The sequence below is a fragment of the Lygodium microphyllum genome, chromosome 27 (genome assembly GCF_053477565.2).
Source record: "Lygodium microphyllum isolate KBCC chromosome 27, Lygodium_microphyllum_v1.1.10, whole genome shotgun sequence".
Classification (NCBI taxonomy): domain Eukaryota; kingdom Viridiplantae; phylum Streptophyta; class Polypodiopsida; order Schizaeales; family Lygodiaceae; genus Lygodium; species Lygodium microphyllum.
The window spans coordinates 123,033,038-123,057,213 of record NC_141161.1 but is presented as its reverse complement, the minus strand read 5'-3'; the positions used below and the strand labels follow the sequence as shown (position 1 = coordinate 123,057,213).

The window sequence follows — 24,176 nt, the reverse complement described above, 5'->3', positions numbered from 1 at the left end:
ACTACTCTGCACCTGCATTTTCACCAACCAATTACTGTACATGTGTTTTCTCTAGCAATCAGCTGCCTACTCTGCATTTATCTATCATATCAGGCCACCCAGAATCTGGACACCTTCAGACAACTGCCATCTCATCATCAGCATTGCCAAGTGACTCTTGTAGCAACCTCTAAAAAGTTGCGAGAAGGGCCCTCTCCACCTCCCAACATTGCTGACAAGCCTAGAGGGCCACCTCTTGACATATACCGCTAGACTCCCCCAAGGCCTCTGCAACCTTCTTTGCAATACGCCTTTCCTATGCCCACTCCACAGTCCAAAGATGCACGATCTATCTCCTCACGTCCCCATGCCCGTAGGTCAAATTCCAGATATAGTAAGAGCGAGGATCCAAAGCTAAAACAAGGGCATCAAGCATGAGGAGAACCTGGGCATGATCAAATAGAATCGTCCCCACTAGCTGCTCCACCTCCCCTCCTCAAGTGCACCCCCACTCCCCTACATAGAACCTATCCAGCTGCTCCAAGAGTATACCACCCAGCAGCCTATATCCCCAAGAACAATCTAGAGAGCCATCACACCTACAAAAAACCGGGTCCCTCTAGGTATATCGAGATCCTATTGCAAGGATACATGCTTCCCATGACTCTTGCTCCTCATCTACCATGCCTTGGGAGTCCATTCCTTGGCTCTGTTGATCCTCTAATATCTCCAGGTTGTTGAAGCCGCCTCCAACAGTCTAGGAGTCTAGCTCAAGCAAGCTGCCACAATCTCCAATCAAAAACACATGCATGCACGCACAAACCTCTATGGGTGAATAGATATTGAGGATCCCGTGACACAAACCCCCAAGGTCTAGCATGACCCATAGGACTGTCCCCGCCACAATCATCCCATGGTCCCAAGCACAAGCTAGCAAGTTCAAGCCAATCGAAGTACAAACTCCACCACCATGTTGAGGCCACCAAAAGGGTACTCCCGGTAGGTGTATGAGCCACCCAAGAGTACCTTCCCCACGCTATTGGCTTCGGAGGGGATGAGGTTATACTCCTATAGAAGTAGGATGTCGAGCAGTCCAAGAAGGGCTGGTTGCAGCTCTTGCTAAACAATCAGCTTCCTAGAACCTCTTGCCTCACTATATTGAAGGTGGTTCACATTCCAAGATGCTAGGTGTAAGCTCATGGGGAAAATCTAGGGTTTGCTAAAGAGGCAATTCCTCGGCATGGTCCAAGACGATGAAAGGGAGTTGTATGACATACACTAGTGCTTTACAACACGCTTAGAGGGCGAACTCCACTCCCCCATGTGTTAGAGATCAGATCAGATCAGGGCAGCAGGCCAGGTCTGGTGCAGTCGGACTGCCTGCAGTCAGACTGCCACGTGGCAGTCCGACCTGCAGCAGGCAGTCGGCTGCATTTAATGCAGCCGCCTGGCCATTTCTGGCACCCTTTTTCCCCCGGTTTTTCAGCTATTTATACCTGGCACTTTCAGCAGTCTGGTACACTTCTCTGCTCGCAGATTACAGACCGGTGACACGCGCAGATTCCGTCTCTGTTCGCAGATTTCAGACAGCAGACAGTGCAGACTGCAGCGGACCTCGAGGTGAACAGCAGGTTGCATCGTCGAGGTGGAGACACGCAGTCCAGCACATTGCGCCCGTGTATATATCTGCATATCTTTGTATTCAGCATTCTTTATACAGCAGATCTTCATCGTCCACTGTCTCTTTCTTTTTTCGTAAAAGGTAATTATATTAATTACGAAAAAAATACAAGATTACTGGATTACAAGATACATGATGACACAAAGCCATCATGTGAAGACGTTTTCTCTTTCTCTCTCTCTCTCTTTTTCTGATTACAAGATACACGAGGGCCCTAGGCCAACGTGTGGGGAAGCCCCGTAGTAATGCACTGAAAAGGTTACACCAATCATGGCAACGACCCAGAGGCAATTGCCATATGCCACGGATGCAAATCGTCCCGAGGGAGCAAGTCGGAGTGTCAGATGATATCTAGCTGCCAATGCAAGAGCCCTTTAAGCCTGGCAATATGTCGGGGTACATTAGAGGCCGAATCAAAGAGAAAAGCATTGCGCGTGGTCCAAATGTGCCAGCATCCCCAATATCTGAAAAAGTGAAATAAGATCTTCTCATGCAACTGTGGCGGTGCGGGATACTTCGGGCGCACAAAAACCCAGTCGAAAGGAGATAGCGAGGATCCCACCACCGCGCGCCAAATGTGCGACAAGAGTGACCAGATATTCTTGGCGAGCGGGCAAGAGAGAAAACGATGTCGGGCCGATTCCGCCGGTGTGGTACAGAAGAAACAATTGCCATTCGAGATGCGACGCTTGGCAAGGGCCGAGGCCAGAGGAAGACCACCAATCATCACCCGCCAAAGAAAAACCTTGCATTTGAAAGGTGTCTTATTTAGCCAGCCCTCCATCAGCGTTTTCTGCCACCATGACAGCGATTTCCGCAGTTCCCAAACAGTGTTAGCTTTCTCTCCCAACCATTGGTGATCTTGAACAAGAAGATGATACACCTGATTAGTAGAGGCCTTTTCCAGACTCAGGCGGCCTGCAAGGTCCCAGTCCTGCCAAGGGCGATCCACAGTCAAGGCAGGAAAGGGTTGCCGACCCTGAAGCTTCGACGAAAGCTGCTCCCATAAATCACGGTATCCACGCGGGATCTTAAAGAGTCGCCGAGCAGTCCGAAATGATACGAGGACATTGCGAGTGGCAAGGGTAGCATCCGCAACCGACGTCACACCTAAACGGGCCATGCGATTAAATCTTGGTCTGAGTTGATGTTTATCTTCCCATGAAAGGAGTCTCGATACTGCCAACAATTCCAGCTGAAAGGAGTTGGTCTGCAAGCAGTCCCCTACTGGGTGCCAACGGGCCTTTTGGAGCACCACTTTCCAAGAGCCGACCAAGTGCAGTAACAAAGAGGAAGAGGGACTGGAAACAGGAGAGTCAGCATTAAGGACATGCCACCAGGAGGCCCGAAGCCGTGTGTTGCCATGGCGGAGCCCACTATCCTCAAGAAAATAACGGGCTATGATGGTCCATGGGTGATGATCCACACACATGGCACGAAAAAGGGACCAACGGAGAGCTAACATATGAGTGTGTGCATCCAAAATAGCTCCTCCACCCATGCGCTTAGGGGTACATGCGTGTGACCATGAAATCCAGGAAATGCCGGCCTGCAGTGAATCCTTCTTCCATAGCATGAAACGGATGGGATGGGTGAGGGTCTTCAAAGTAGTAGGCGTCCATGGCAACAAAGACAGGAAATACGTTAGCATTGGAAGCATGATTATCTGGGCCACTTTGAGGCGGACATGGAATGGCCACGCTTGCGACTTTCAATACATAAACTTCGCCGCCAATTTTTGTGAAATCCACTCCAGCAGGGCTTTTGGCCGTACATCCACCCCCAATGGGTATCCAAGATGCCTGACAATGGAGCCACGGGAAACCACCTGGCCTTGCCAGCCTAAGGACTGCAAATCAGGCTCCGTACAACTGAGAATGGCTGACTTAAGGGCATTGATGCGAAGCCCAGAGGCCTGACCAAAGAGTGTCCAAACATCTAATGCCCTTCGAATGTTGTCCCTGTCCGCCTGCAAAATCATAAAGGTGTCATCAGCCAAAGATTGGCTAACGAAGTGCTGACCCAACGGAAGAGACAGCCCGGCCAGCTGAGCAGAGGCTGCCATGGAGGATAACATTGAAAGGACCGGGTGAGTCGCCAGGGCAAAGAAGAGAGGGCTCAAAGAACAACCCTGTCTGACCGAGCGTGCAAGGACAAATGGCTCTGTCACTCCACCATTAAGCATAACTCTGGAGGAAGCCTCAGCACTAATGGTGTAGATCAATCGGGACATTCGGGTACCAAAGCCCATAGCCGACATGAGGTCTGCAATGAAAGACCAGTCCACATAATCAAACGCCTTTTCCAAGTCCAATTGGATCAATACCACTTCCTGACCGGAGTGCCGCGCATAGTCAATAGCCATTTGCACATTTAAGATATTATGCAGAATGTTGCGGCCCTTAATGAAACCATATTGGAGAGGATGCACAATAGCTGGAAGGTGCTTGTGGAGCCGATTCGCCAGCACTTTGGAGTAGATTTTATACATGGAGCCCATCAAAGAGATTGGTCTCCAGTGTTGCAACTTTGACGGCGAAGGGACCTTTGGAATTAGTTTGATAAGGCCTTCTTTCCATGAGGAGGGCATGACCCCCGTTTCCCACACCTGCTGAAACATGGCCACCAATGGCTTCACCAACTGCGTGGCCGCGGTCTGAAAGAATTCATTAGTGAGACCATCCCAGCCAGGACTTTTATCATTCGGCAGGTGCAACAAAACGTCCATAACCTCTTCCTCGCAAATATCCGTCTCCAAAGCGGCTTGCATATCAACTGGAACCTGCTGGCGGACCAGATGATAGAAGACCGAGCGGGCATGCGTAACCTGGCTAGAAGGCGAGGAAGAGGAACCAAGAAGTTCCATAAAATAGTTTCTGCACATAGTGACAATGGTCTGCGGATCCGTGACCATGCGACCTTCCGAATCCTGGAGTCTGGTCATATTTTCGCGAGCCGGAGACGCATGCAAGGCGCGAAAGAACTTATGAGACTGGCAGGCGCTATCTTGCATTGTGTCCGTCAAGTTGAGCAGCTTGGCCTGTTGATAAGATTTCTAGTTTGTAATTTATTTCCATTTGGAAGCATTTGTGATAATAACCTGCATATATTGTGCAAACAGAGTTAACAAACCATGAATATTGTCTAGAAGCATTTATGAATTAATATCAAATGATACATACTTTGATAATGCATTCAAGCTAGAATTACTCCATCCATAAATGGTTTGTAAGTTCAGTATCTCGAGAGATGCACGTAGAATGGAGTATGTGCAACCTTTGTACAATGGAGTTTTCAACACTATGTGTAGCGGGTCATCTGTCTCTCTAGTGGCGCCCTCCCCCCGAACCTCATGGGAAAAATCAACTGAAACACTTGAATAAGATGGGCCAACCGCCTCTCCAGAGATAGCAGAAAATCATCATCAGGGGAATCCAGGAGCAAGGAACGGACCAAGGCCAGTAAGTCTTCTGCTGCATGTCGACGTCGGCGGCAAAGCGAGGCATGATGGATCCCATACTGGCGAGCAACCCGCTGCACATTAGAGAGCAGCCGTGCAAATGAAGGCCAGCCCTCAGAGGCGAAGTCCAATAAGAACCTCTCAATCAGCTGCTGCATATAGCCCTGGAAAATTGAATGCTTCAAATAAGAGGAGTTGAAACGTAACGGGAGCCTATCCACGAATTGCACAAAAGGTGCAATAGAGTGTGCTCGCATCTCAAGCTGGAGGGGGAAATGGTCCGACAACGCATATTGCTGCAAGACCTTCATTTCCAGCATCTCGGGAAGAAAATCATCGCCCTGCATGATATACATTCTGTCCAATCGCGACCAGGTAGTTGCATATTGTGCGGAATGAAAAGTAAACCCTGAAAAAGAAGGGTGAAGCCACGACCAAAGATCTTGCTTGAGCACGTGCAAAGCAAAGGAACTCCACACCCGGCTTTCCGGCGTATCCATTACCGAATGCCCTGAAGTGAACTGAGAAGAGTCAACACACATATTGAAATCTCCCATCAAGAACCCCCTTCGGCCGAGTGACATGGAGCCCTGCAAAGTGGACCAAAGATCCCGTCGGGATGCGGGATCGTTCGGAGCATAGAGGCCCAACAGCCATAAAATCTCTCCTTCGAATAAGACTTCGATCACCAGAAAGCGGCCCTGCACATCATTTTTAACAAGGACAGGCTGATATTTCTCATGGACAATCATCAACACGCCCGAATAGTGCGTAGCATGGGTCCCTGCATAAAACAGACGGAATCCATGACAATCCATCACTTTTCCTGCTTCACCGTGACTTTTGTGCTCAACTGCACACAATACATCCCACTGGTTCTCGTGCAAGACGGTCCACATGGCATGTTGCTTATGGCGAGAGCAAATGCCTCGCACATTCCACGTGGCTATCTTCATGTATCCTCAAAGAAGGAAGTCAGGAACGAGGCACCTGCTGCCTCGATTTGACCTTTTCCACGAGAGCATCCAAGACACCCTCATCCAGAAAATCAGCCAATACTGCAAAAGAATTCTGGCGACCTGCTTTGGAGGTAGAAGGGAAATCCACTGCCTTGGGAGAGGGGCGGGGATAACGCCGATCCCAAGGTGTAATAACATTTCCTTTGGCATCGAACGCCAGCTTGGCAGGTGGGCCTCTGGGGCCGTCGGTATAGGCTCTCCTTGGAGACTGATTGCGGGGGCCCGACGGGGCCGTAGGACGCGCAACCTGCTGTGAAGTGGCCATTTCTTTCCGGCGCGTATACGTGCGCACGGAATCCTGGAAAGCGGGAGGCCCAGGATCCGCCAGGCCTGCATCCAACTTTTTACCTTTTTTAGGACGTGCCTCAATCCAGTCAGTGCGACGGGAATCCACACTCAGGACCTGTTGTTTGCCTTTATCCATGACATGAGGAGACTGAAGGGCTTCCTGGGGCGTGGCATCAAGCACCATGTCGTCCTTGGGCAGCACAACCTGCGCATCCTCCGAGGACGATTGCTTTTCAGGGCATTCGGCCATGAAATGCCCCAATTTACCACATGAAAAGCAGTGGCCCGCAAAGTTGCCCCATTTTAAGCGAAAATACAAAGGATGCATGCCCGAACAATTGAGGCGAAGCCACGCGGGCCTTTTCCTGGCCGTGTCCCATAGCATGCATAAACGGTTGCGGTTCATCGCCCTAAGGCTTGGGGGAACCAGCACTGTTCCCACAACTGCCATCGCATCCTTCAACATGGGCCAATAGACCGCCGGACAGTTTTCCACCTCCACCCACACCGGGCATTCGCGTTGAAGCAGACGCTGGAAGTCGGCCATGGGGCGCCATGGCACAACATGAACCAAGCGGCGATCAAAGAATAGCGGCAACTTGGACAGGAGCTCAGCGCGATGCGTTTCCGATTTCAGCAGGACCTCATAAAACCCGCGAGGTCCAAGGAAGATCTCCTCAACAGACTCCCCTTGCAATAGATGGTGCAGCCACTGGCGAATATGCGAAAGCACTGGGATCCTGCCAGTGAAGAAAAGTATAACTGCACGGTCATAGAACACCGAGAAGGATCGCAAGACTGATTTGGGGTCCACCGTGGCTTCCAGCACATCATCCGTTCCCGCAACAGAAAAAGATTCGGTATTATGCTGGACATAATCGCCGAGCAGAGTATTGGCGAAGTCCAGCAAATGCTCCCAGTCAATATCCTGCGAATCCACAGGATCAGAGGCCACTTGCGCATAGGAGCGTTCCGGAGGACTCATTGGCTCATCAGGCGTATGCTTGGAGCGTTTGCCGGCAGGCGGCTGTTCAGAACTCGGCGGCAACTCCTCCGTGCATGGCACCATATCTTCCGGCTCCTCTGCATCGGAATCAGGGCCAAGGGCTGCCACCGTCCGATCAAGAAAATCCAAATCCAGGCCAGCCATACTGCTGTCTTCACACAGAGGGCGAGCTCTCTGGTTGACAGGAGGTGAGCTCTCTCTCTCTCTCTCTCTCTCTCTCTCTCTCTCTCTCTCTCTCTCTCTCTCTCGTGAGGCAGAGGTGCACCTCTGTCTGCCTCAGTCGTGGCCTGTCCAGAGATAGTGTAGGTGACGCAGAGGGCAGGGCGCAACCCTAATGATGCAGGTTTACGAGCACGATTCGCAGGACTGAAGGGCAGCTGCAGGGACGACGGCGTGCAGGGACCAGGCGGCTCAGGTTTGATGGCGACAGCAGGGACCTCGAATCGCAGGGCTGACAGGCGAAGTCTGCGACCAGGACCCGCAGGTCAGACGGCCCGCGGCAGGGAGGGGCGGTCTGCCTCAGTCGTGGCCTGTCCAGAGATGGTGTAGGTGACGCAGAGGGCAGGGCGCAACCCTAATGATGCAGGTTTACGAGCACGAGTTGCAGGATTGAAGGGCAGCTGCAGGGACCACGGCGTGCAGGGACGACGAGGCTCAGGTTTGATGGCGACAGCAGGGACCTCGAAGCGCAGGGCTGACAGGCAATGTGTGTGGCGAGCTAACAGGCAGTTGACAGGCGACGGCGCCCCAGGACTGATGGCGACGGCAAGGACCCCAGCACGCAGGGCTGGCGGGTGACGACGGCGAGTAGGACCTGATGGGTGACGACGGCGACTAGGACCTGCAGGTCAAACGGCCGCAGGGCGAGGCGCTCCGGCGACGACATCCCTCTCCATCGCGTTATACGAGCTCTCTCTCTCTCTCTCTCTCTCTCTCTCTCTCTCTCTCTCCTCCACTGTCTCTTTCTCTCTTCTCTCTCTGCGTTCTCTCTCTCTCAGTCCTACGCTTCCGCACCGCTGCACTCTAACACCATGGTGGTCTAGGGATCAAGGAGGGGGGTCAGTTTCACTCCCTGCACCACAGCAAAGAATGTTGAACACTGTAGAAAATGAATGCTGAATAGAGAAGGCAGAATATGTACAACAGTTTGTGTTAAACGTAGTGGCAGCATTAAAGACAGAAGCCGCCAAAGGCACATTGAAGAGCTGACGGAAGCAGAGGAGTAATGGTGACCAGCATGGCATATGGGCAGAGAGAATGTCCCACCACCTAACATGGCACATGGGCACTAAGAAGGCCCCACAGTAAGCAATGGCCTATACAAATAGGAGGAAGCAAAGCATGGTGGTGGTGGTTGTTCCGAGCATACTCATTGTCTTGGAGGCCAGCAGCAAGAGGTCCTCTTGCTCGATGCCATATCCTTCTTGAGTCATTCTTCCAGCCCTCTTGACTGGCATCCTTGGTGCGATCTAGCAATAGAGCTATATTGTACTATCCCCAATCAGTGTATTCAGCAGTAGTACTGCCTTAGTCATTGTATCGGTCAGTGTTTCGCTCTTGTATTTCGTAGAACTATGTAGCGACCACTTGGTCCCTAACTAAGGTATAGACTTTGATTTCAACAATACGCTCCGGATTGAGACTTGAGTACCTTACGTGCTTGTTTTGTGTGTTGTGATTATGTATCGCTCTTCAACCCGAGCTCTGAGCGACGAAAGTGTTGTCAGTGTCTGTGTGTGTTGATTCTGAGTGCGTCCATCATCATCTCTATGGCAGTTGTACAAGGAAGCCGATAACACATGCCGACCACAATTTTCGTTCCTCCACGCACTAACCTGAATGCATACATGTTCACACGGTCCACCTAAGGCTGTTCCGATTGTAAGCCATACCCAATGGTCTCGATCTAGACAACGCCAAACAGTACTACCTCCTGAGGTTGTCCCATTCCTCTGTGAGGCCGTAGCTAAGGCACAGCATGCTACCCTAAAGTTCCAGATGCATCATTCATGTTCTCCCCCAACTCGGAGAAAACTGAATCCTTCTGTCTTTCCACCTATAGCACCTTTGAATCTAACTAGCCGACTTCTTGCTTCACTAAACCCGAAAGGTGCCCCACCAACAATCCCCACTTCACTTGTCATCCTGACCCTCATGGCACACCATCCTAGTATTTCCCTCCCAATGTTCTCTAAATCTTCAAATGAAGATACGGATGCTTTTATCTGGCAATCTGATGTAGCATACACAATTACTTACCCTCGTCAGGTTAATGAAGCTCACAAGATTGCCAATCAAGATTACAAGCAACCTGGCAATGGCCACGGTGGGCATGATAAAGGTGGAAGAGGCGAATTTCTGGCCCTTTTCTAGACATTGCTTCTTTTGTATGCAAGAAGGACATTGGCAAGCTAAATGCCACAATGCCCAAGCATATGATAACAAAAAGAGGCAAGGACAAGGCACGACACATATGCCAAGAGCCGATACAGTGAAGATCAAGGAATCGTCAGCATCGGAAGTGCATGTGATCATCCGATGTGGCAAGACCTACAGGGAGGCCGTGTTGTTCCCCACAACCGCTTCATGGGCTAAGCAAGAGAAAGTCTGCCATCAAGTGGCCAGATGGAACACAAGTGAGCTGGCGGCAACCACAGCATCTGCCTTGCGCTTCAATCCGAAGGTTAAACCCAAAAATTGAGCAGGCAGCTCAAAGTAGCAACCAACCAATATGGGCATATTCTGCCCCCTCAGGGAATGCAACACCGTGGGAGGACACAGCCCCACCTAGCAGGAAACTATATCAGTTCCAACTTGGGCATACATCCAAAGTCTACAAACATCGGACCCACCCCATGAGAAAAACAAACAAGTGGCAAGAGATGATCCACAACCCAGTGGAGCAAAAAAAGCGGGGCACTAGTCTCGGCAGTCAAAGAGGAAAGCCGCCAAAAGCTCATCTTGGCAAACAAAGAAGTCAAATTCCGAAAGATAGCCCCGGAAAAGGCCAAAAGCAAAATCCAAAGAATGAACCCGGACGGAGACAAAGAATCACCCTAGATGCTAACCCCAGTGGCGGCAGTAGTCAAAAGACCAAGGGGAATCCTGCAGCATCAATAGAAGGGAACATGCCAAGCACTTCGACTGTTCCGAACTCATCCGAAACCTCAACTGGATGGGGTCCTGTCAACTTACTCAACCTAGTCTTGACTTTCAAAGATCATCTCCTAAAGATGATTCAACCTAAACGCCCGGTACTGCTAGAATCGAAAGTAGTGGCCATGATGACCCAAACCCTAAAGGAAACAATGAGGAAGATTCAACACCAACCGGTGCAAGTGGACCCCCTATCCAACCCAACCATCCCGATCGTTCTTGTTTGGTGCAGAGACCAAATCATCTGGAATGTCTTGCTCGACAACGGATCAAGGATAAATATCATCACACAACAATTGCATTGATCGATTGGAAACCCGCCCCTTGCTTGGTACACGTGGCCAATCAGCAGAGAGTACGCCCTCTCGGCATCATTAGGTCAATACTTCTAGAAGTTTCCATAGTGCAGTTTCTAGTACTTCCAAGTGCTAAACATGGAGTATGCTGGCGAAGATTATCGCCTACTACTACTAGGAAGACTTTGGCTACACCAAGCAAGAGTCCATAAAAATGGGGATAAGGATAAACTAACTATCCGACGACACCGGCACAAGGTAACAATCTACTTGACCAATGTTATCCCTCCTACCCCGCATCACCCATGAACTGCCCCCAAAACAATTAATGTGGTCGAAGGATTGAGTGGTGACGAAGAAGAGGAGTTCCTGAAGGCTAACACTGACCTACAACCGTAGTGTCTCATTAATGTTCTCCAAATCAGTGAACAATACATGCAACCTGAGAGCCTGCAGTTTGAAGTTCTGGAAGAGCAAGAACAAGATACTAGTTCAAACACTTTTCGAATGCAAAACCTGGACTATACCAAGGACAATACCCTCACTAACCGGATTGCTCAGGCTGACATTAGTGAAATCCTGCGCCAGGAGCACGAGTTTGAAGCACAGATGCAAAAAGTCACAAGGGTCAAAGAGGATTATTTGGACATAGTGTATCTTGGCCCAAAAAAAGCCAAACCAATCCAGATCAACACCAAGCTACAACCAGATTTCCAATAGCAACTCATCAGTTTGCTGGCTGAGTTCAAAGATGTGTTCACATGGGAATATTCAGATATGAAGGGATTGGATCCTCGGTTCTACCAGCACCGGATTCCCCTGAAACCAAATGTTGTTCCAGTTCGGATGTAGCGCTATAGAATAAACAATCGTATGGCCAAATTAGTCAAAGAGGAGTTGGATCAACTCTTGAGGATTATATGTATGCACAATAATTTGGTTCTACAACATCCTTTCGAAGAGATGTGCAGGAGATCTTTGGTCCACTAAAAATTTCTCGCACTATTTGCTAGGACACGCATTTACTTTTCATGTGGATCATTCTGCCTTGGTCTATTTGGTGAAACAACAAAATGTTAGAGGGCGACTGGCTCGTTGGATCTTGTTGCTGCCGGAATTTGAGTACACAGTGGTCCATCGCCCCGAAACTCAACATGTCATTGTGGACTTTTTGTCCCGCTTGGCTTCCAAAACCACCAACAGGTATTGATGACGAATGCCTAGATGCATAACTCTGTCGCAACAGCAGATGACATAAGACATTCAGTCCCCCAAGCCCTCCGTGGTATCGGTATGAAGATATGATGACTTTTCTAGAAACAAGGGTAACCCCACCCCATCTCCAGAAGGACCACCAAAAACAGTTGGCTCTCTGGAGCTAGAGTTTTGAGGTCATCATGTGCCAACTGTACTACCACACTCTCTTTGGAATGCTACACACAATGGTCCTCCCTATGGAGCAACCTACTGTCCTAGAAGAAGCACACCAAGGAGTTGCTAGCGGTCACTTCACTTCTGAGGTCACAATCCAAAAAATCCAGCAAGTCAGACTATGTTGCCCAACGATGCAAGGGGGATGTTCACAAATGGATCCAACATTGTGACTCTTGCCAACAAATGGACCAGGCCACAACCAAAGATCGCTCACCACTCCAACCAATCCTTCCACTGGAACCTTTCCAAAAGTGGGGATTGGACTTTGTTGGACCCATCTCTCTGGCTACTGCCTACACACGCAACAAGTACATATTGATGGCAACCGCCTACTGCACCAAATGGGTAGAAGCCTGGGCTCTACCGGACACACCGCCAAGTCAATATAGCTAAATGCCTATTCCAAGATATCTTCACCACGTATGGCATGCCGATCGAATTGGTCAATGACCGAGGTACACACTTTGTTAGTAAGGTCATCAAAGAGCTCTCATCATTTTTAACAATTGTCCATAAAAAGTCCTCTCCTTACTATCCGCAAGCCAATGGTTTAGCCGAATCCACCAACAAAGTTTTGCGTAAGATTCTCACCAAATTGGTAGATCAACACCGGAAAGATTGGGATACCAAGCTTCCTGCTGCACTATGGGCTTTTCGGACATCTTTCAAGGTTGCAACTGGCATGACTCCCTACAAGCTAGCCTTTGGATTGGAAGCCATTACACCACTCAAATTTGTAGTCCCCAATTTTTGACTAACGGTACAAGATCGGCTAATTCCAGAGAAATCCCTCCCATTCTGGATGGAAGCCATTGCTCCTCAACTCCAAGAAGATCGCATACGCAGCACCTACATTTTATCCAAAGTCCAAGATCAGCAAAAACACCAAGTCAACTGACTATCCAAGAAACCATTGTTTCGCAAAGGCCAACTCATACTGGTTTTCAAAACCCAAATGGGAAAATTCCTCGGCAAGCTCAAATTCCAATGGAGTGACCCATTCTAGGTATTTCATGATTCCAACACTAATTTTTTTTATTTGACCGACTTACAAGAGGGCAAGTTGCTACCAAGGCCTAGTAATGGATTCCGGCTACGGCATTACCATGCAAAGGGCTTCTAGTGCCCATTCCTTCTCAATCGGGATTCCCCTGCTTCTACACTGGATCCCATATTGTCCCCTCCACTAGTCGCCCGCCTTCACATTGAATTCAATCGAGAAGTTGCAAGTCCCGCTAATGTGGCGTACATTTATGACACCCATTTATTTGAGAATATACCTCGCAGCCGCATGATTTCTCAAAAATCTTAGTCATCATGCATGATTATGGGTTGTTTTGTTGATGTGATGCACATGCATTGGCCACAACCCCTACGCATTAATTCACAAGCCTTTTAAGGCAATTTTCCTCTCTCACTACTCTCAGTCGTTGTCTCCCTATTGCGATCATCACCTTAGCTCCCCTATCTTCCTTCTCTATACCCTTTGTGCATCCGTTGCGCATGCCAAATTCGTCAACCTACCGAAGTTTGGAGTGGCCACCCTCCGGGTCATCTCCAACCAACTGGAGGAAGAATTCTGACCTCCAAGGCCCCAGTCCAAACCCCTTGGACTTCACCACTGGCACGAGTTGGGTAGATCCGAAGTGCCAAATGATGATCGAGCATTGCCAAGCGCTGAGCAACGAAACGCAGAGGCAAAGAAGCAAATCCAAATCCTGCAGCATGCTATCCTGGACCTGAACCGTGACTAGAAGGCGGAATCCAACCTCCTCTAGCAGCACATTCCAAAGGAACGACAAGTCAAAGCTGCCCAGCAGATGAAGAAGGCCGGCATTCCTCGACCGCCAGATCAAGCAAGAGCCGCACTCCGATTAGGGGGGACGAATCCTCCAATCTTGATTATCCAAGCCAAGGTCAAGGAGACAAAGATCCTAACCCTGACGATCCACTATCTGAAAATCCCTCCGCTCCCACCCACAACATAGTAACATTAACAACTAATGCTCAACTCTGGGCTCAACCGATTAAATCCGAAGCCCTCTCCCTCAAGCGTTGGCACTGGATTCATGCCCTCCTTAGTGCCAAGACCATGCACAAGTAGGAGATGGACGGCCCTCGACATGGCACACTCCCCCCACCGTCTCTCTCCCCTCACCTCAAAAAACCCCGCTCCACCCAGCTCCCTCACGACATGGCACACTTCCTTCCCCCCCCCTCTGCCCACAAAACCCTGCTCCACCCAACCCCCCCATGACATGGCACACTCCCCCCCCTCAAAAAACCCCGCTCCACCCAACTCCCCCACATAGAACATTCCCCCCCTCCCATAAAAAAGCCCACTCCACCCAACTCCCCCATGACATGGCACACCCCCCCACCATCTCTCTTCCCTCCCCATTGAACGAGCCGCAGGCGCAAGTTGCATTCAAAGACTCAATGATTCGCAGGATTCTATAATTCAGACTATGTATCGCATTTCGCTGCGTTCTTCTCATTGCAAGAGCCAAGATATCCGTTGTTGAGAGTCCTTGCGTTTCGTTTTTCAATCCTCCCCTCGGTGAGGAATCTCAAACAAGAGAAGGTTTCTTAAGTTCTTCATGCCACCCCTATGTGTGGGGAGGGGCAAAAGTTTTATCAAGGCAATAGCATGCCCGAACGGACACGACGAAGGGGGATCACCCCGAGTAAGGGAGAGAGGTCGAAGGCGTCCCTCCTTCATCCTCCACCTGCACGATCACAGGATGACCCCAAAGTATAGCCTCCCCCATTGTCGCCCGACTTCAACGAGGGGAGAGATGATGTCGACCGCGCCTGCGAGTGCAATGTTGCAAGAAGGCCCACCTTGCCCGAGTGTCCTTTGAGCAAGACCAACTCCAACAATAGATTCAGCTTGTTGGCGCAACCTACCTGGAGAAATCAAAGGCCGAGCTCATCTTCCACAACACATTGCAACTTCAATACAACCCTCTCCCTCCATAGCGACCATAAGCAACCAGTCCAGTAGCACCCTCCCATTGGCCTCTACCACCCCAATCTACCCCAACCCCTACTCCTGCCCATTTCTCAAGGTCAGATCCCTCTTGCTCAAATTTCAGACCAGGACCAAATTGAGCAGCACGACGCCCCTGACATTGAGGATAAAGGCAATGTCAATGAGTAACATTATGCGTCCAAGTCCACCGTGCACACTAGTGTTAAAGGTAGTGGCAGCATTAAACACAAAAGCTACCAATGGCACATCGAAGAGCTAACATGAGTAAAAGAGTAATGATGACCCAACACAGCACATGGACAGAGAGAATGTGTCACCGCCCAACACAGCACATGGGCTGTGAGAAAAGGCCTCACCGCAAGCAATGACCTATATAAACAGGAGGAAGCAAAGCACAATGGTGGTGGTGGTTCCGAGCATACTCATTGTCCTAGAGGCCAACAGAGCAGGAGGTCCTCTTGCTCGGTGCCATATTCTTCCTGAGTCATTCTTCCAACCCACTTGACTAGCATCCTTGGTACACTCTAACAAAAGAGCTATATTGTATTGTCCCCAATCACTGTATTCAGCAATAGTACTTCCTTAGTCATTCTATCCGTCAGTGTTTCACTCTTGTATTTTGTAGAACTGTGTAGCAACCAGTTGGTTCCTAACTCATGCATAGACTTTGATTTCAACAATATACTCCGGATTGAGTCTTGAGTACCTTTTGTGCTTGTTTCTTGTGCTGTGATTATGTCTCCCTCTTCAACCTGGGCTTTGAACGTCGAAACTAATGTTAGTATCCATTTGTGCCAGTTTTGAGTGCATCCGTCATCATCTCTATGGCAATTGTACAAGGAAACTGATAGCAAGCTATGAGAGTATGAATAGTTGGATCTCTCTCAATCTACACAAAAATCAAGTGACTATGACCCAAGGCACATGCTTGAAATAAATAGGCAAAAAAATACTATAAAAAGGCAGCAAATCAACCAATCAAAACTCGCCGACTATGGTCTGATTGCACAAAGATTAAAAAAAGTTGCCTGCAATAAGTGCACAACCTGCCATGTGGCATTGTCATGTCCAGTCTGCCTTAATCACTAACCAAATTGCTAGTGACTACCCCAAAACTGTTGTCCATCTATAATTAAATTGGCTCGGCCATTTGCAATCTAGAGTGATCCCCAATTTCTGTTGACCCTTAGACCAGCAAATTAATTAATGCTAGTCCTTAGTGTCACCACTGACACTTATTGGGCAAACAATTGTCCTAGGGTCAAAACTAACACCTACTGACTACCAAAACCCACTTGGCATAACTTATCACAACTTTTTCCTTTGACACCCACTACATTCTCGAGGTCCTTGGCCTATTATCATGAAATAACAGTCATGTGCATCACATGTGCTTAAACAACCTTGCACATTTAATTAATAACTTAATCAAATGTTATCGACAAGATTAAAGTATCCCAAAATTTCACATTCCTGTGACAAACACTGACAACGTCGAATACTGGAAGGCACATGTGTATAGGCAAAGTGCCCCCATGGAGGTGTAGGGAGCGTTGAAGGGTAACATGAAAGGAGCAAGGCAACAAGATAGGATGGAGGAGTGACCACGTAGCAAGATGAAGAGGTGAGTGGGGATAGGAGCCCATTGGTCAAGCAACTCATGCATCATTCACCAACAATAATGATTGTCCGATACCATGTGAGAATGCACATATGATTGGAGGCAAGAAAGGCAAAGTATGAACATTGGTGAAGAGAAATGATCACAAGAACACAAAAATTCAAAATGAACACACAATGGAATCCATAAGATGAAGCATGAGATGTACAATACAATACCACCAAGATAGAGGCACAATGATGACCAGCAATAGTGCATCCAATCTCTCTCTTTGAGGATGCAAGATGATGCTACAACTGAGACTATAATGGAGCATATATAGAAGCCTCAACATGAGACCTTAGATGGCCTTGAGATGAGAACTAAATAATTGAACTGGCCCAAAAAGAGCCATCTAGCTACCTCTAATTGGCACCCAACCAATTACTAGAGGCTAAACAAAGTGCCTAAACCCATATACATACCAAACTAACAATTAGGACAGATGGGTTCTTGCAACATTCGTAATTAATTGAAATATAAGCCCAACATGTAAGTACCAAAGGAGAGACCAAATCCAACATACAAGTGCCTTATATTGAGATCATTTGGTTCTAAGCTAAAGAGGCAAAAGAGGGTGCAATAGAAGAGGAAAAAAGTGTAGTCCTAAAGGGTACTCCACCTATGTGCCCAACAAGATTTGCCTAAAGAGCTATGAGTAGAGAGAGCTCAACTAGCCTAAGGATATGCTAGCCTAATTTACCATAGAGAATTCTCGCCTAACAATAGGGCCACCATTGGACACATCCTTTAGGTCTCTATCAAGAGAAATCATTTTGAGTGGGTGAAGACAATGGATCCATTGTGAGTCCCAATAAGGATGATCAAATGACCATTAGGACTAAAGTTCATATTATGTCTAGCAAACTAGTCATCCACCCTTCAGGTTTTGTGAAAGGTGTTGACTGGGTCTATATACCATAAGTCGTACTTAGTTGATTGGGCATTCAGAGAAGTACGTAGGATGGGAGGTGGGAACAAGACCCTCTCTCAGCTACCAAGAGGTATTAGCATGACCACCCTTGGGTGTGCTTGAGATCTAGTAAGAGTTGGGAGGAGGTCTATGGAACAAGACTCCTCATCCACATGACCCAAGCATTGGAATATATATATTTTGGGAATATTCTACCAAGCTAGTTTAAAGGATGTGGTTCCAATTGAGAAACAAGACTCGCTCTTTTTAAGACTTGCCTTTCACTCTTCAAAGTTCTTGCTACACTTTGGTTCCCACTTCAAAGAAAGTCCCCCCTCTACTTTATTTTCTACATCTATCATGTTAAGTGTCTACAAAAAATTTAGTTCAATGTGTTGAGACTCGTTTGGTACCTATGCCACATAAAGGTAATGCATTCTCTCATTAGACATTATAATTCGATCTTTTCTCACTCAAACACTCGAGTAGTCTACAAGGTTGTTCAAAAGTACAACTTAACCTACTTTCTAGCTCTTCAACATGCTTATATGTTTGGTCTAAAGCATCATGACATGGCTTGATGCCCTCTATATATATTTGTAAAACCATTTTGATAATCTCCTTCTTATAGGAAACTCTTGAAGCTCATAATTGAGACTAATACATCACACAGTCTCTCACCACATAGTGCTCACATAAGATGACTACAGCAATCCAACATTTTAAGCCTTCCACTGATGTAATGTAGCTATTTTAGGGCATGTCATTTATACTAAACCTAGGCAATTAGGGTTTAGTATAGAAGTTCAAAAGTACAAGTTAACTTTCTTTCTAGCTCCTCAACATGCTTATTTGTTTGGTTTAAAGCATCATGACATGGCTTGATGCCCTCTATATATATTCATAACCATATTTGATAATCCCCTTCTTATAGGAAACTCTTGAAGCTCATAATTGAGACTTGTACATCACACAGTCTCTCACCACATAGTGCTCACATAAGATGACTACAACAATCCAACATTTTGAGCCTTCCATTGATGTAATGTAGCTATTTTAGGGCATGTCATTTATACTAAACCTAGGCAGTTAGGGTTTAGTATAAAAGGGGGGAGATAAGCCATTGTGCACATCTTTGATCAATCATTTGTAACTTCTCCAATTATGGAGCTTGAGGTTCTTCCTCGCACCTCTCACGAGGGTGAGTTCTCATGACCACCAAGCATGATGTTATTGTGTTCATGCAAGAGTAGGCCTCTTCAAGTTCCATTGCTTCTTCGTCCATTCTATTTTGACATTTAGTTATGGTTTCCTTGTGTTGTACGTATCAAATGAATATATGAAATGGCTATGGTTGAAACTTGGCAGCAAGAAATAGTTAGCAGCCATTATTTCTTGTCATTTGGCTATGATTTCCTTTGATTTCTTGTCATTGTGCTTGAAGAGATGGTTTGTTTTCAATTAGAAGTTTGCTTTCTTTCAATTGGTATTAGAGTAAGGTCTTTGATCCATGTTAATTCCATTTTCACTCAAAATCTCCAATGAAACAAAGATACGACAAGCATAGCCTTGGTTACAGTGACAAATCTATAACTAGTAGGCTTTACATAGTTTACCCTGGACAAATCAAGTACCATTTGAATGAGAAGGGAGTAAATATGGTGGAAGTTGGATGCAGGTCGCCACCATTTTCAAGCCATTTCAAAGGACATCTTGTTAAAATGGAGGCTACATGGCTTGGCGGCACCTAAAAGAACTGCAACCTTTTGTAGACAAGCTTCTTTCTCATCTTTTCAAAGCTTTCCTTCAAGCTGCCATGGTGGAATACCTCTCTTATCTCTCTTCCCATCTTCCAAAGGCATCAAGAAATCAAAGGAATGTATTCTTGACTTGCTAAGCTTGAGATCAACCACCATTGTTGATGGTTTTCCTTGCAGATCATGCAGCCATTTAAGCCAAGAATTTGGAGTAGATTGCATTAAATGACAGATCTACAAACAAGGGAGAATCAGCCACGATTTCATTCTTAGTTTGAGCACTAAGTTACCTTCTTGCCAAGGAGAATTAGCACTGATCACTAGGCATCAAATGCCATGGAGCAAGCACCATTTCGTGTGGCAAAAAAATTTCTCGAAGGCAGCACTACATAGAGCACATGACGCTGATTTTCAAGGCTGATTCATGAAGATAACCACCACGTTTTGGCTCATGCAAATCATGTCTCAGGAAGGTCTTTACCTCGCTTAAGATGGCTCTCTAGAGAGCCAATGTGGACCAGCAACCTACATACAGGCAGTGACCAGCAGCAGTCAACGTGACCAGCAATCAGCTTGTTTCAGTGGTTGCCTCAGGTTCAAGAGTACATAATCTAAGGACACCTCGCAAAGACAAGGATTTGAACAGAATAGTTTCTTCAAACTTAAGTGGTAATGATGCAATAGGCAGTGAATGGGTTCTAACTGTGGCCTCAAGGATTGTGCAAATTTAGCTGGTGATACTGCCCATGTCATATATTCAGCAGAGTTAAATCCTATAGCGTATGGTGATGGCACAAGAAGCAATTACAATGGACATGGTAGAGCTTGTTACTCTGAACCTTTGAGAAGCTTTGATGCTGAGCAAGGGACATTTTAGGACAAGAGAGAACAATATGGAGAAAGCATTGAGCAACTCTTGTTTTGACAAGTGAGGGCTGATCGTAACATTAGGTATCAGAGATTATTCAAAGCATGATTGTCAATCAGCAGACTACCAATATCATGTGGCTTGGAGTTAAAATGATTCTTGGTTAAGCTTGGTAAATAACCAAGAAACAATCAACATATTCAGCATGTCTTCAGGCCTATTTTGGACCAGTAATTCAGTGTGAATATAGATCTCAAAGCCTATTAACAGCAGGCAGCATGATTTTTAGGCACCCCAGCTAGTTGTCAAAGCTTATGTACATGCAGATTTGTCAGGCTGTGAATTTAGATAATGAGTTTAGTTCTCAAAGCTTGCATACAGGCAGCATGTTTTCAGGATTTGAAAATGCAGATTCAGGCAGTACTAATCAAGCAGGACTGATTCACTACAAAACTGTATTACTACAGCCTATTCTATCCAAGGATTGAGGCTTGATTAGGTAGCACAGATTCAAGGCCTCATTAGGCAGTGTTACTAGAGTCCACAGTGAAGACAAGTGACAGTTATTGAAAGGATACGACCAGCTATTGAATCTTGTATTTGGATAAGGTTACGGAGTACTTGAAGAGATCAAGATGATCCTCTTAAGACAACAGATCAAACCCGATATTTAGGTCTCATGGTTTACTGAGGCAGGTCGGGTAGCACCATTGAACTGTGGTCGATAGCATGGCAGGACTAACAGCTGTGTGTTTTCAGTACTCTAAGCACAGTATCACAGCAACTCAATCTCTTAAAGTAGCTCCAAAGCGTGCAGTATACAGCAGCTCACTCATTATTTTCAAAGCCATAATCTTTAGAAGGCAGGGTGTTCTCCATCTAATCAGACAACAGGAAGCACTGTCCTCAACATTGGCACATAATAGCTCATCTACACTTCAATTTGTCTCTACCTGGATATCTACATAGCTAAAGCTTAAATTATGGGTATAAGAGTGCACCAACTTCTAACCATGTTTATTATTTAAGCTACTTGCCTTTGATACAATGGCAAAGATTCAATCATTAGCACTCTTTAAGACTGCTTGCTCACATTTTCCTCATCTTGTTAGACTAGTCAGACAAGCTGCAAAACTAAGCCAAGTGTTCCAAGTGCTTATTTGAGGAAACCTTTTTTAAACTTCAAGGATCTTCAATCTTCATCAACTTCCTTGGTGAGACTAATGTCAAACAATCTTGAGAGGCTTCAATGGTTCATCATTTGGGACCACAGAGATTGAGCAAAGATCTGTCCAAAGAGCGAAGGGCCAATGTCCTTTTTGGATATCAAGCACAAAATATGCAAAATTGCATACAAATTGGTGTGTAACGTGGATTCACAATTGGCCTTTACCTTTATATACATCACAACTATTGTTGTGAAACAAGCAAGAGAATCATTTCCACCTTTGAATTCTCTTATTTGAGTTGTTCATTTTTGGCTACCATTGCCTTATGATTTTATTTAGGGGTCCCTCTTATGGTTTGTATCATAGATTGCCAAACAATTATTCTATTACCCTTCTATTAGACATTATCCCTTGAGCAAACAACCTAGGAGATGTTAATTCATAACACTTGCAAGCATGAAGTCATGTATTCCATATGTAACCTATACTTAGTTTTAGTGACAAGCCATCCGTCCGTAACAGCTCATCGCATGAGCTGCTTGGGTTCCTTGTTCACCCAAAAACTAGCATGAGAATGCAATAGTAGAATATTGCAGGCAACATAGATTCCATATGTAACCTATTCCTAGTTTTAGTGACAAGCCATCCGTCCATAACAGCTCATCGCATGAGCTGCTTGGGTTCCTCATTCACCCAAAAACTAGCATGCGAATGCAATGGTAGAATAATGCAGGCAACATTGTGCACAGGACAAACTGATCTAGGGTAACGCTCAACTGAGCAAAAAATCAGCAGTTTTTGACTGCTGTAACTGGTCACAACTACTCAGAGCTTTGCCTAGTTGATGATGTGGTAGAACCACCAAACTGCTTGACTACCCTGATGGTTTACAATAGTGCTGGACCAGACTGAAACACAGCAACTGATACAATGAGCTGCAGCAAGCAAAGAGAGCCCAAAATTGGAAAAGTGCGCCACAGACCAGAGGACTGGAAATCAATGAGCACGACACACTGGCAGAAGGAGACTCCTGGGGCCACTATATGTAAAAAGCTCTGGGACAATCCAATGTGAGCTACGGACTGGTGCAGCTTTCTTCCATGCATGCACTGGTCCCCATAGTCAACGCATGAAAAAAGACAATCGAGATGTTTCCTCCTACAACTTGCAGGGTTGTGCATTAAATGGATGTACCATGCCCAGGCACAACATTGGAAGATACCAGCTCAGAAATGCTTCAGTAAGTATTGGAAGATACCAGCTCAGAAATGCTTCAGTAAGTCTCCACCTGGATATCTACACAGTTAGTGCTTTAACTGTGGGTACAAAGGTGCACCTACTTCCAACCACGTTCATGTTTTAACCATGTTTTAAGCTGCTTGCCTTTGATTCAGTGGCAAAGATTCAATCGTTACCACTCTTTAGACTGCCTACTCACATTTTCCTCAACTTCCTCTTCTCTTAGCTTTCTGTATTTGGTTTTCTTCATATTTCAGTTTGTCTTGTTTGTCCTCCTGCTCTATCTAGCTTCTATGGTCGCTTCTTTGCTTTGCTATCGTCATTTTGTCTCCACCTGTGAATTTGGCTTTCTTATTACAACAGTTGCTCACTCGACCTCCGCGCAAAATTTGCAATCAGCTCTGAAATCCAGCTACAAGGTCTGATCAGCAACACCGGGACTAGGATTGTGGCTCATTAATTAAACGCTCGCAGTCGGACATATTTGTAAGTTCCAGCAGCTATGACCAATCCTTCAATCAAATGTACTATAATATGCAGAAAAAAGTCTGTATGTTTCGACTAATCCATTAATAGAGAAATCTCATGAATGTGAAATGCAATGACATCCCCTCCTGGAATACATCTATTCAAGCAGTCCTCTTCTCCTTCATTAAAGCATGTCAATGATGATCAATATTTCTTTGTTCAGCAAAGAGATTCAAGCACCCTGCCTTGTAAACCACCTTCAAACGATAACTAGAGCGCAAGACCTGGATTTCATCGAACGATGACATGGAATGATATGATACTTGATCAGGAAAAAAACACTCACAGAAGTTCCTCCATTTCTTTACCTTCTGCTGGCAGGCAGACAGCGTATTGCAGGCATGCACAGCGATGCCCCAAGAACGGGAAGCCTGAAGGCTTGCATGCACACCCTTGTTGCTGCACTACAAGTGACACGCTGACAAGACGGAAGAGAAATGTGCCAAATGTTAAAATCCGAGACGGTGTGATGGTGGCGCAATTATATCAAATCAAATCATTTACATTATTTAATTTAATAATTTAATAATAATAATTCAATGTCCATAACAGCTGCCTATAATGCATTTACACTTGATTTGCTTATTCATTAGATGCTTTCGTCATGACGGATTCGTGCTATGTTTACAATAAATGCGTTCAAATCTATGGGAGAATTCACAGCTCATATGAAAAGCCTCTCACTCAACCTAGGAGAGTGCTCAGAAATAAAATATCATGAAGGAATG

The 24,176-nt window shown here is 46.5% G+C and overlaps 1 long non-coding RNA gene and 1 pseudogene across 1 annotated transcript in view; both read right to left on the bottom strand.

Annotated features, from left to right (window-relative positions):
* The window catches only part of LOC148012778 (uncharacterized), a 61,760-nt gene extending 37,878 nt beyond the window's left edge, over positions 1-23,882 (bottom strand). Inside the window, exon 1 of the long non-coding RNA XR_015689051.1 lies at positions 23,757-23,882. This is a non-coding gene — a long non-coding RNA (uncharacterized LOC148012778). The remainder of the gene's footprint in view (positions 1-23,756) is intronic.
* Positions 14,710-14,849, bottom strand: LOC148012779 (5.8S ribosomal RNA; annotated as a pseudogene).
* Positions 23,883-24,176: the final 294 nt, after the last annotated feature.